The sequence below is a fragment of the Cygnus atratus genome, chromosome Z (genome assembly GCF_013377495.2).
Source record: "Cygnus atratus isolate AKBS03 ecotype Queensland, Australia chromosome Z, CAtr_DNAZoo_HiC_assembly, whole genome shotgun sequence".
Taxonomy (NCBI): Eukaryota; Metazoa; Chordata; class Aves; order Anseriformes; family Anatidae; genus Cygnus; species Cygnus atratus.
Window position 1 is genome coordinate 9,865,266 of NC_066396.1, and position 9,911 is coordinate 9,875,176.

The following is a 9,911-nucleotide window of genomic DNA, read 5'->3' on the forward strand; positions in this document are numbered from 1 at the left end:
TGAGTATGCCCCAAGTTGGGGGCATGAGAGATGGGGTTGGGTGCTGGGGGGACATGGAGGGTTGAGGAGCTCTGACGTGGTTGGGAAGGGGACACTAAGCAGGCTGTGGGTGAAGAGCATTGGGTATGAGGCATTTGGGTGTGTTTGCAATTACTTGTCAACGCACTGAATTTGGCTGCCTTTCCAAATCAGGCGTTCTGGCAGGGAAATCTCAAAATGGGTTTTCAAACGTTTGCCCCAAACCCTGCAAAGGGGTTGGGTTTAGATGCCTTGTGCTCAGCGGCGATGGGGCATAAAGGATGTGGCACCACTGCCCTGTGGGTGAGCGTGTGCCACCCAGCAGGTGCCACAGCCTGTCACTTGCCCACGGAGGAGCCATCCCACTGCAACACCCATAGGCGCAGGGTTTTTTTTACTCCCCTCTGGCACATGCATGGCATTGGTGGTGGCAATGGGAGAGGCGGTGGCACACAGCCAGGGATGGAAAGGTGAGGTCTGGCCCTGGGAGGAGGACATGGGGGCTTTGGATGCACAGGTGAATTTCCTCTTGGGAAAAGGTCAGAGCCAGCTTGGCGTGTTCCCAGAGCCACGTCGGTGGCTGGACACAGCCAAGCCCAGAGCGAGTCCAATGACCCCTCTCCTCCCCATCACAGATCCCCGTCTGTCACAGCCCAGCGGAGACAACCTCCCACCACCACCGCCACCGCCACCGCCACCACCGCCCTCCCTCCGCCTCCCTCCCGGTTTGCGTCTCTTATCTCTTCGATTTTGCACACGTTGAGGACGTATCACGCTTCTCGCCATCGCTGCGGAGGAGGACAGAGCCGCCGCCGCCGCCGCTGCCCCCGGGGACCTGCCCCGAAAACCTCGCCGAGCCCAGAGCGAGGACACGCACTCGTCCCCCTGCCACCTGCCCTGTCCCCGCTCCCAGCAAGGCGCAGCGAGCCCGGGCACTGTGCCGCAGCCCCGGGACCCTGCGGGCCAGCCCCGCCATCGCTCATACAGCTAACCCGCCACGCCAAAGACGTGCCACCGCCACGCCACCGCGCCGCCGGGACGCGGGTGACAACGTGACAGCATGCTCGGAAGAGGGGACGGGACATTTCTGGGGGACACTCCCAGCCTACGGCCATGGGGGGAGCCCCAAGGACCGGACTCGTCACCGCGAGCTCTTGACCGCACGGAAAAGCCAGAGGAGTGCAGGGTGGGGACTCAGTCCCCTCCCAGGGGATAGTGGAAGGATGAACTGGTGGCTTTCACAAGTGCGGTGAGGAGTAGGGAGCTGGCTCGTTCTTAATGGGAAAAAAAAAATGGGTTTGAAATGGGGATAAAAATGATAAAAGCCCAAGCTCCCTCTGGAAGAGCAACCCAGCGCCTGCCCCTCCAGACAGCCCCTAGCAGCACCCAGAGGAGCCTTCATCACCCCCGTCCCCACACCCCCATGCTCTTTTAACCACGTTGGATACAGGGAATCGCCTCCATTGATGTCTTTGTCTTAATTCTTCAACAAAATAAGAATAGCTCTGCTGTCCCCACTAGAGCTGGTGCCCTGCAGACCTGTCCCCCGCTGTCCCTGGCTGTCCCCGGTCCTGCTCTGCTCTCCTCCCCGTCCCACCCCTGGCCCTGTTTTGTAAAGACAGCTCCTCTTGTCCCTGCCCGCACCCAAGCGCAGTATTTAATACCGTACGTCCTAGTATTCCAACTGTTGACATGCTGTATTTGAATTTTTTATAGATGTATATATATAAAAAAAAAAAAAAAGAAAAAGAAGCAAAAAAAAAGAGAAGGAAAAAAAAAAGCCCACACAGACACACGCACACACACATGCACCAGGAGAGACGGTCTTCATTAAATGATCATTTCATGACCACTGGCAGCCCTGGGCATTATTTCCCCTCTGGCCGGGTGGGTTTGGCTCCCCACATCCAGGCACAGTCCTGGCTGTGATGGGGAGGATGTGGGGACAGTAGGGAGAGGGACACAGCACCACCTGTCTGGGAGGACCCGAAACCTGGCCTCCAGGACATCCCGAGAAGGTGCAAGGATGCTCGGGGGGGTACCCACCCCTGGAAACCCCTGGTGGTGTAAAGAGGATGGCTTTCACCACTTCGTGTGGCACCCACGTTGTGCCAGGGAGGTGGCCGGGTGCCACCAGTCCCCATTTCTGGGTTTTGGGGGATCCCCCATGTCCCAGAGCTCTGGTTGTACCCTGTCACTTTTTGGGGAGGCAGGAGGATGGAGGGCTGGAGGCATCTCCAGAGGCAGGAGACGACACAGTCCCAATTAATGCACTTTCCTTGTCTGATTAATAATTTGACATCAGAAAAATGGCAGTGGCCCAGATGCTCTGAATTAAAATTCCATCAAGGGCAGGGCTAACGAGGACCGGGTGTGGGGACAGCCTGCGCTGGTGGCTTGGGCTCAGGAGCGGGGTGCAGTGCAATGAGTCTGCACCCAAGTTTCCCCAAACACTGCAACCCTGGGGACAAGGGCTGTGCCTCAGTTTCCCTCTGCTGTGGTGCCTGGTGGGCACACGTATCCGTGAGTATATGGAGCAGCATTTGCTGGGGGGGATGTCTTTTGGGGGGCTGCAAAGTAAAGGAGGGAATCACAAGACACAGTCAAGCCCAAAGCAGTGACCAGCTCGCACCACCTGCAGCATGGCCAAATTTTAATATCCAGTGTCCCAACAGCAGCTCTCCGGCTGGGCCACCAGCCACAAGGGAGTGCAAAGCTGTGTCTGCCAAGGGCTTTGTGCACTGCAGCCTATGGTGGAGGTGCTCAGGGGGCCCTCAGGACCTTTGTGTCCAGCTGGTCCCAGCTCAGAGCACACCACAAGTCCCTTTACCTTCCTTTTTCTCCAGGTCTGCGGGGAGGGATGGGGAGGGATGTGTGCTACCCTCACCTGGCCTTGCCTTTGCTTTCTGGTGTGCCTGACCCCAGATCTCACGCCTTGCAAGAGGGAAGGATGGATGGATGGATGGATGGATGGATGGATGGATGGATGGATGGATGGTTGAGCAGACGGACAGACAGAGCAAACTGAAATAACCACATCCCTGGATCTGCAAAGCCTGAAGGCAGCACCAAGCCAGCTGCCAGCACCCACCAGGTGGTCACTGTGGATTTTGCTGTGCTGGGGCTTTATCAGAGGAGAGCTCAGCGCCACGCAGCCCTGCCTCCGGCTCAGAGAGCGCTGCCTTGGTTCACTGGTTAATGTCCCATTACCAGACAACATGCCTCCATCATTTATTAATGTTTCATTAGTGTTAAAAACATCTGGTAATTAATTATGCACTAATTATGGATTCACAGCATTAAAAGCCAGGCTAATCTACCATAGCAGATGGCTCTCGGGGCAGGGGGAAGGGACATCTCTTAGCAGAGAAGAAAATGTCAGGCCCAGCCCCTGCCTGGGGGAAGCATCCCAGACAGGCAGATTGCCTTCATCCCCACCAGGCTCTCCCAGTCCTTCCTAGGGCTGGCTGCCGGCTCAGGGCATTAAACAGAGATGAAACCTCACCTCCTCAAGATGTTTTAGGGGCCGGGGAGCAGTGCCCCTGCTGCCCAGGGTAACTGAATGAGGAGCTGATGGGGAGCAGTGGCTTTTGAACCCAGCCCTGGGCACCCTCTGCCACCTGGGGTCCTGCTGCCGGCTGCAGGAAGCTGTATGTCAGCCCCTCCGGATCGAGCAGCAGTCCATAAAGAAAGGGGTGTCATAACAGCCCGCTCGCGAGGTGCCCCGGCGATATTGCCTACAGATGTGCGGAGATGTTTCTAACTCGGGAAGGTCCCAGGGGATCGTCCCTGCCAAGCAGAAAATCCATCCACTTAGCAGCATAAATCCATACAGGAAGAAAGAGGGAATTACAGCGCTCAGAGAGACCTGTGCGTCGTATAACATGAAATCCAATACATCAGCCAGGCGGAACGGGTCCCTGCGTCTTCCCAGCACATACGTGGCAGTAAATCCCACCTTAGGTGCTGTTTTCGGCCATGGCTGATGGGAGAGCAGCCTTGCGCTGCACTTCCCAAGAAAATAGACTCGGGAAGAGGTGGCTGGGAAGCAGGATCTATTTCCTGGCTGTGTGGCCCCGTAGGAAGCACAAAGTCACCTCACTTCTAAGATGGGCTGAGCAGCCAAATTTGGGCTTCCGTGGGGTACCACACTTTGGTGGATGGAGGAATAGCAGCAGACACGGTGCTGTGCGTTTTGGCCCTGGCACAGCACCAGTCTCAGACGAAAGCAGTGAGGCAGAGGGGAGTGAAAGCAGAAGGCACACCAAGATAGCTTCACAGCGTGCACGCATCCTGCTGAGCCAGGTAGCAGCGCCAGGTGGGATCTGCTGAGCCAGCTGGCACAGGAGAGCTGCTGCTCCTCTGTGTAGGCACAGATCTGGTCCCCGAGGGGCAAGCATCCTCCCCCCTCACAGAACCAGGGAGGGGTGGGGAGGTGAGAGCAGCAGGAGCTGGTGGAAAGGTGGTGCCCAGGGTGAGGGGGTGAAGGGCAGCATCTGCGAGGGGTGAGGATGCAAAAGGAGTCGACTTGGAGGAGCCTGGAGTCCCTAACCTGCAGTGGTGCCAAGTCCAGCAAAATGCAAGATCCCTCCCAAAACCAGAGGATGTTGGTTCGGGAACTGCCTGTTCCAACAGAGAGGTAGCACTGGATGCCCTTGGTGGGCTGTAGCCTTCCTCCCTGGACTTTTTTTCCCTGGTGGCAGGAGGGCTGGCTCAGGAAGAAGAGTTCTGGTGCCAGGAAAGGCGCCTGGTCACCTCTGGTGGTGCGGAAATGAGCCCTGGAGCTTTGGGTGATTCAGCCACTGCCTCCAGAATAGCAGATAGAGCTGCAGGTAGGGTTCCAGGTGGTAACAAGAGCCCTGGGCACCCCCACAATGACATGGGGCAAAGACCTGCAACAGCAAGAGGTGACAGTCACAGCAGACTGCCAAGGACAGCCTTGGACCATCTCGGTCCTTGGTGGCTCCAGATCAGGACTTCAGGACCTGACGCCTCTCCAGAGGAGGCCATCTGCTGTTTAAAGAGCCCCAGAGGACTTTTCTCTTCCTCGTCTCCATCCTGAGCAGACCAGACTCTGGCCTGGCACTGCGTGACCCTGGGGGTCACTGGGGACATCTTCACACCCCAAAACCTCCCCGCACACAACACAGCAGCCGGTCGCAGCCCGCACAGCTCGACTGCAGCACACGGACCAGACCACACCAGCGTCCCCTAATAAGCAACTGACTCTCTTTTTTTCCTCCCTTTCAAGAAAAAGCCGAGCATTAATTTGGCTTCTGCCACTCTGTTTATCTAATAGCATCTCTGATTGATTGTCTTATTTATAACCCAGATCCGGTGTCTGGGCTGCTCACAGAGACGGGGTGATTGATGGAAGGAAGACAGCCAGGAGGGGACTTAATGGAGCTGTGTGGCTGAGCAGTGGAGCAGTGGCTTAGGCACAAAATGCAAGTGCCTCCCAAAAGTCTGGGCTCCCTCTTCCATGCACAGCTCCTGGGGAAGCTGCTAAGTGCTGGGAGGGAGCAGCGTGCTCTCTGTGCTCTGCCAGCAGTGACCAGGGAAGGTGCTCAGGTCCTCTCCAGCAGCCTGGAGGAGGACAGGACAAGGGTACACAGCTGATACTGACTTGTGCTGTTTCCCAAGAAGGTGTCCAGTAGTCTCTGGGAAGTTTTCCCCTATCCAGGATGGAAGGGATGGTTCAAAGGCATGAGAACAGCCCATCCCTGCCCAGCCACCAGCCTGCTGTCAGAGCCCCACTCCTGTATGCTTGAAATCATTTCCTTGCAGAATCCAACAGTGCAGAGAGGAGAAGTTGCCACAGGTGACAAAGTGCCACCAGGTTTGGGTCTGCCCCTCCCGCAGGCTGGCAACATCCTCCAGAAGTTCAGTTTTGCCCAAGCCCAGAGTAAAAACATTCCCACACCCCCAGGGGAGGTTCCCCCTGCCTCAAACCCAGTGACCACAAACCCCTGCAGAGCCACCAGCCCACAAGTGACATCCCACAGAGACAGTGCCCAAAAGCACCAACAGACAGGGAATGAGCTGCAGTCCTGAGAGGTGACATGCCATAATTCAGGGTGACACTGGGGTTGTGTCCCAGCCTGAATGCATCCCAGACCTCTATCCTGCAGCCCAGGGCAGCTCTCCCCCCTCTGCAGGGTCGGGTGGTGGCCAGGACATGGCTGACATCTCCAGGTCTCAAAAAAGACATTCAGCTTTGATCTGAGCCAGACAGAAACCCTCATCTTGTTCATAAAGATCAGTTTGGGGGGAAAAAACAACATATTGGTTCAGTCAAAATATTTCATGGCTGTTTAAAGGTCTTTACTTTATGTCTGATTGTAACAGATAATCTAATACAAACCTAGAGCAAAGCCAAACATGAAGTTCTTTTATGAAGAAGGATCCCATAAGCCAGTTTTGACATGGCCAAGCCCCGCTCCCTTCCTTGTTTTTTGTTTTTCTTCCTTTCTTTTCACATCTGAAATTTGAGCGAAACCAAAGCAACTTCACGAATATTGCTGTTTGAGCAGACCGAATGAAACCAGACCAGGAACAAGTCTCCTGTTCACCCCTGCTTAACACATTGGCGTTCCCACCACCGGCACCTGGTAGACTTTACCCAATGCCTTTTGGTAGAGATTTATCACTTCTGAGTGATTCCCCTTGGAAAATCCCCCAGACACGAGCGGGCTGGTGCACACTCCCTTTGGGGTCACCTTGCCCTGTGCCTGGGGGGACCAGGAGGGGGCGATCCATGCAGGATGTCAGAAGAGGCCGTGATGGAGGGGCCCCCGAGCAGAGGGAGCGGAAGGAGCCTTTGATGTGGAATCTCTCCTTCGCAAACACAATGAGTTGCAGAGGAGTTTTATAAACATGGCTATTGTTGCTTCATCCCTTTGGTGGGAACAGATGGTCCGAGCGCTCTGCTCGGCCCCCTCCCCTTCCCTCACCTCCCACCCCCATTAATAAAGCCCCAGAAAGTCCAGCACCGCTAAGGTTTTCCCAAGGGGGATCAATAAATAAATGTAATAACAACAAAGGGGCCCAAGCAGACGAGATTCTGTTACAAAGAGGCCTCGGCCCCCCTCCTCCTTTCCGGGCGCGAGTCGTTGCACACAGGCACTCCGGCCGGTTTGGGGAGAGGTTGCTCCATCCCCACCATCCACGGGATCTTCCCTCCTGGAAGTCCCCATCCTGCCACTGGGGATGGCACCGGGTGATGTTGGGGGCCACCTCACAGCCTAGACCATCGGATGCTAATGGCACGTGGCTCTTAGCTCCCCATGGGCATCTTCCTTACTTTGGAAAAGTCACCTGATGACAACGTGGCCCTGGGGACAGGCTCAGCCACCAGCCCTATGTGTGAGGCAGGCAGCTGCCCTCTTCTTCCAAGATTTCTTTGCCAAACAGTGGCTTCAGGTCCTTTCCCAGCAGGATCCCACCCAGCACAGGGCACTCAGGAACTGGCATCCAGGCTCCACCTTGGCTTAGTTTCTGTCTTTCTGGTACTTGATGTTGGACAAAGCCATTTTCTGGGCAGAAAATAAGCAGTGGTAGATCTGAGCTGCACAGTAAGGTGTTATGTAGGGCTAGGAACAACAGTTTGCAGAGCAATGTACAAATGGGTACCCATGTGGTAACCACCAGCATGCACAATGCAGTCTGTGGGGCTGCAGAGCAGTAGGGCAGCTTCTCCAGGAGGGGTGGCAGGATTTGAAAGTGGCCACAGCATCGCACCAGGCTGGAAAAGTCATGCTTGGGCACTCTGCTGAGTGGGCTCTCCTTCAGGGGAAGGATGAGACCAGCTCCGTAGTGCTTTGCATAGACTCATTTGCTGGGGAAGATGCTGAGCCTGGAGCAACCCCACGGGCACAGCCCGATGGCATCGCCTGTACCCTAGCAGTGTGCAGGAGGGGCTGAGCAGAGGATTTGGTCCGGGGGGCCAGCTCTGCATCCCCGCTCCAGGCAGGCTGCTGGCAGCCATTGTCCCACCTCCTCCCCGCCTGCTCCCGCTGCTCGGATGCGACGGGATGTTGTTTTTATCTGCGGAGAACTCCTGCAGCTGGGGGTCAACGGGATGAAACGTGTCTCACACACACACACCCCCACCGCCCCCAGCCCCGCTCCCCCTCCGAGCTGCCCTGGGAATCCTCCCCCCCAACCCCTCACTCATAAAAAAATTAAAACTCCCGATATCATCTCACATAAATGTGGATTTCAGGCCCCGTCAGTCACCAGACACGTCCCACAATCTGCGCTGGCTCCAGGCAGCTGGAGGGGCTTGCTGGAGGACCAGAATGACTTCACACCGCTTCCCACGGACCGGGGTTACCCGGAGGGCTCAGAGCAGGGAGGGGAGCGCTCAGCCCATCCACTGCCACCACCCCATGCCCTGGACACACCAGGATGGGTGCAGGTCCAAAGGGTGGTCCCAGTCACCATCCTGACATGCCTGGGACATGGTTGCTGTCCCCATGGGCACGAGCAAGGCAGCTGGCTCAGGCTGCGGTGCCGGCGAGGTTTATGAGGGCTGACCCCTCGCACCGAGCGCCTGGGGCAGGATAAATCCCACTCCGCCTTGGAGTGCAGGTGCACGGGGCTGATGGAGAGGGGAAGGGACTGCAGATGCGTGGGGGACCCGGAGAGGGGGAGCTCTGCGCGGCTTTGGGCCCATCCCTACAGTGGGAATGGTCCCCTCCATCCGGAGAGCAGAGTGGGGCTCGGCAAAGGCAGTGAGAGCAGGGAGGGGGGCACTGGGACATCTGAGAGATGGGTAGGACACAGAAATTCCATGGGAATCCATCACAGCCAGTGGAAGTGGCCCTACTTAGCCAGGCTGGACTGGAGCCATCTGCTACCAAAAGATGTCTCCAGGGATGTCTGCTCCAGAGCAGGGACCTGCTCCAGAGCCCGCTGAGTTGCTCTGTGGGTGCTCTCAGCAGGATTACCTACACACAGGCTGCTGGAGGGATGACCAGGGGAGCCAAAAGACCTGCACTATACTTGTAGATGTGTTGCAGGGTGTCCAGAGGGGGATCATGCCCTTTGTGGGGACAGCGGGTCACTACTGGCATCCCCTGGGTACCATAACCATGTGGGTGCCTGGATCCATAGATGTGTGGCACTGGTTGAAGTCCCACCAAGACCTCCTAGCCCAGGGATGAAGGAAACAAGCAGGATCTGGAAAGATCATCCAGTCCCTCTCCCTGCCGGCATCCCAAAGCCTTCACATCACCCAGGGGACATGAAAGAACCTGTGCCACCTGCCTCAGCTCATGTCCCTGGGCGCGGGAGCCCCCGCCCATCCTTCAAACACCAAGAGACAATTGAGATCTGCACTGGGAAAGACACCCAGGATCAGACCCAGCCCACGATCCTGCCAGCATCACCTCAGGCAGCGGGTCTGGCCAGGCTGGGACGTGGAGAGCATCGAGCACAGGGCTAGCAGGGGGCTTTGCAAGAGCAACAGTGACATCAGCCCGCCTCCATCTCCCCTGTTTCATGTAGTGCTGACTTGAATCCTTGCCTCAGGAGCAAAGTGGGGGGTGGAGAGCCTTTTCTTTGAGTGAATTATAATAATCTTTTTTAAAAAATAACACAAAGCAGGTGTCTGGGCTTGAAGGTGGATAAATGCCCAGCACAGAGCATGGCTGAAGACGAGCGTGAGCCCGGCCTTGGGCTCTGAAATCAGTGCATCCTCATGCTGTCAGCGGGTGTGGGGTGCAAACCCTCTGTGCGTGCCTTCTACCTCTGCTCGGGTAATTTACGGATGTGCAAGGCTATCCAGAAAGCTCCTCTGTGACCCTCCAGTGTCAGCCCCGTCCAGCTGGCCGAGTCGTGTTTGCTTCCCATGAAGAGCTCTGCAGGAACACGGTATAGCACGAACCAGC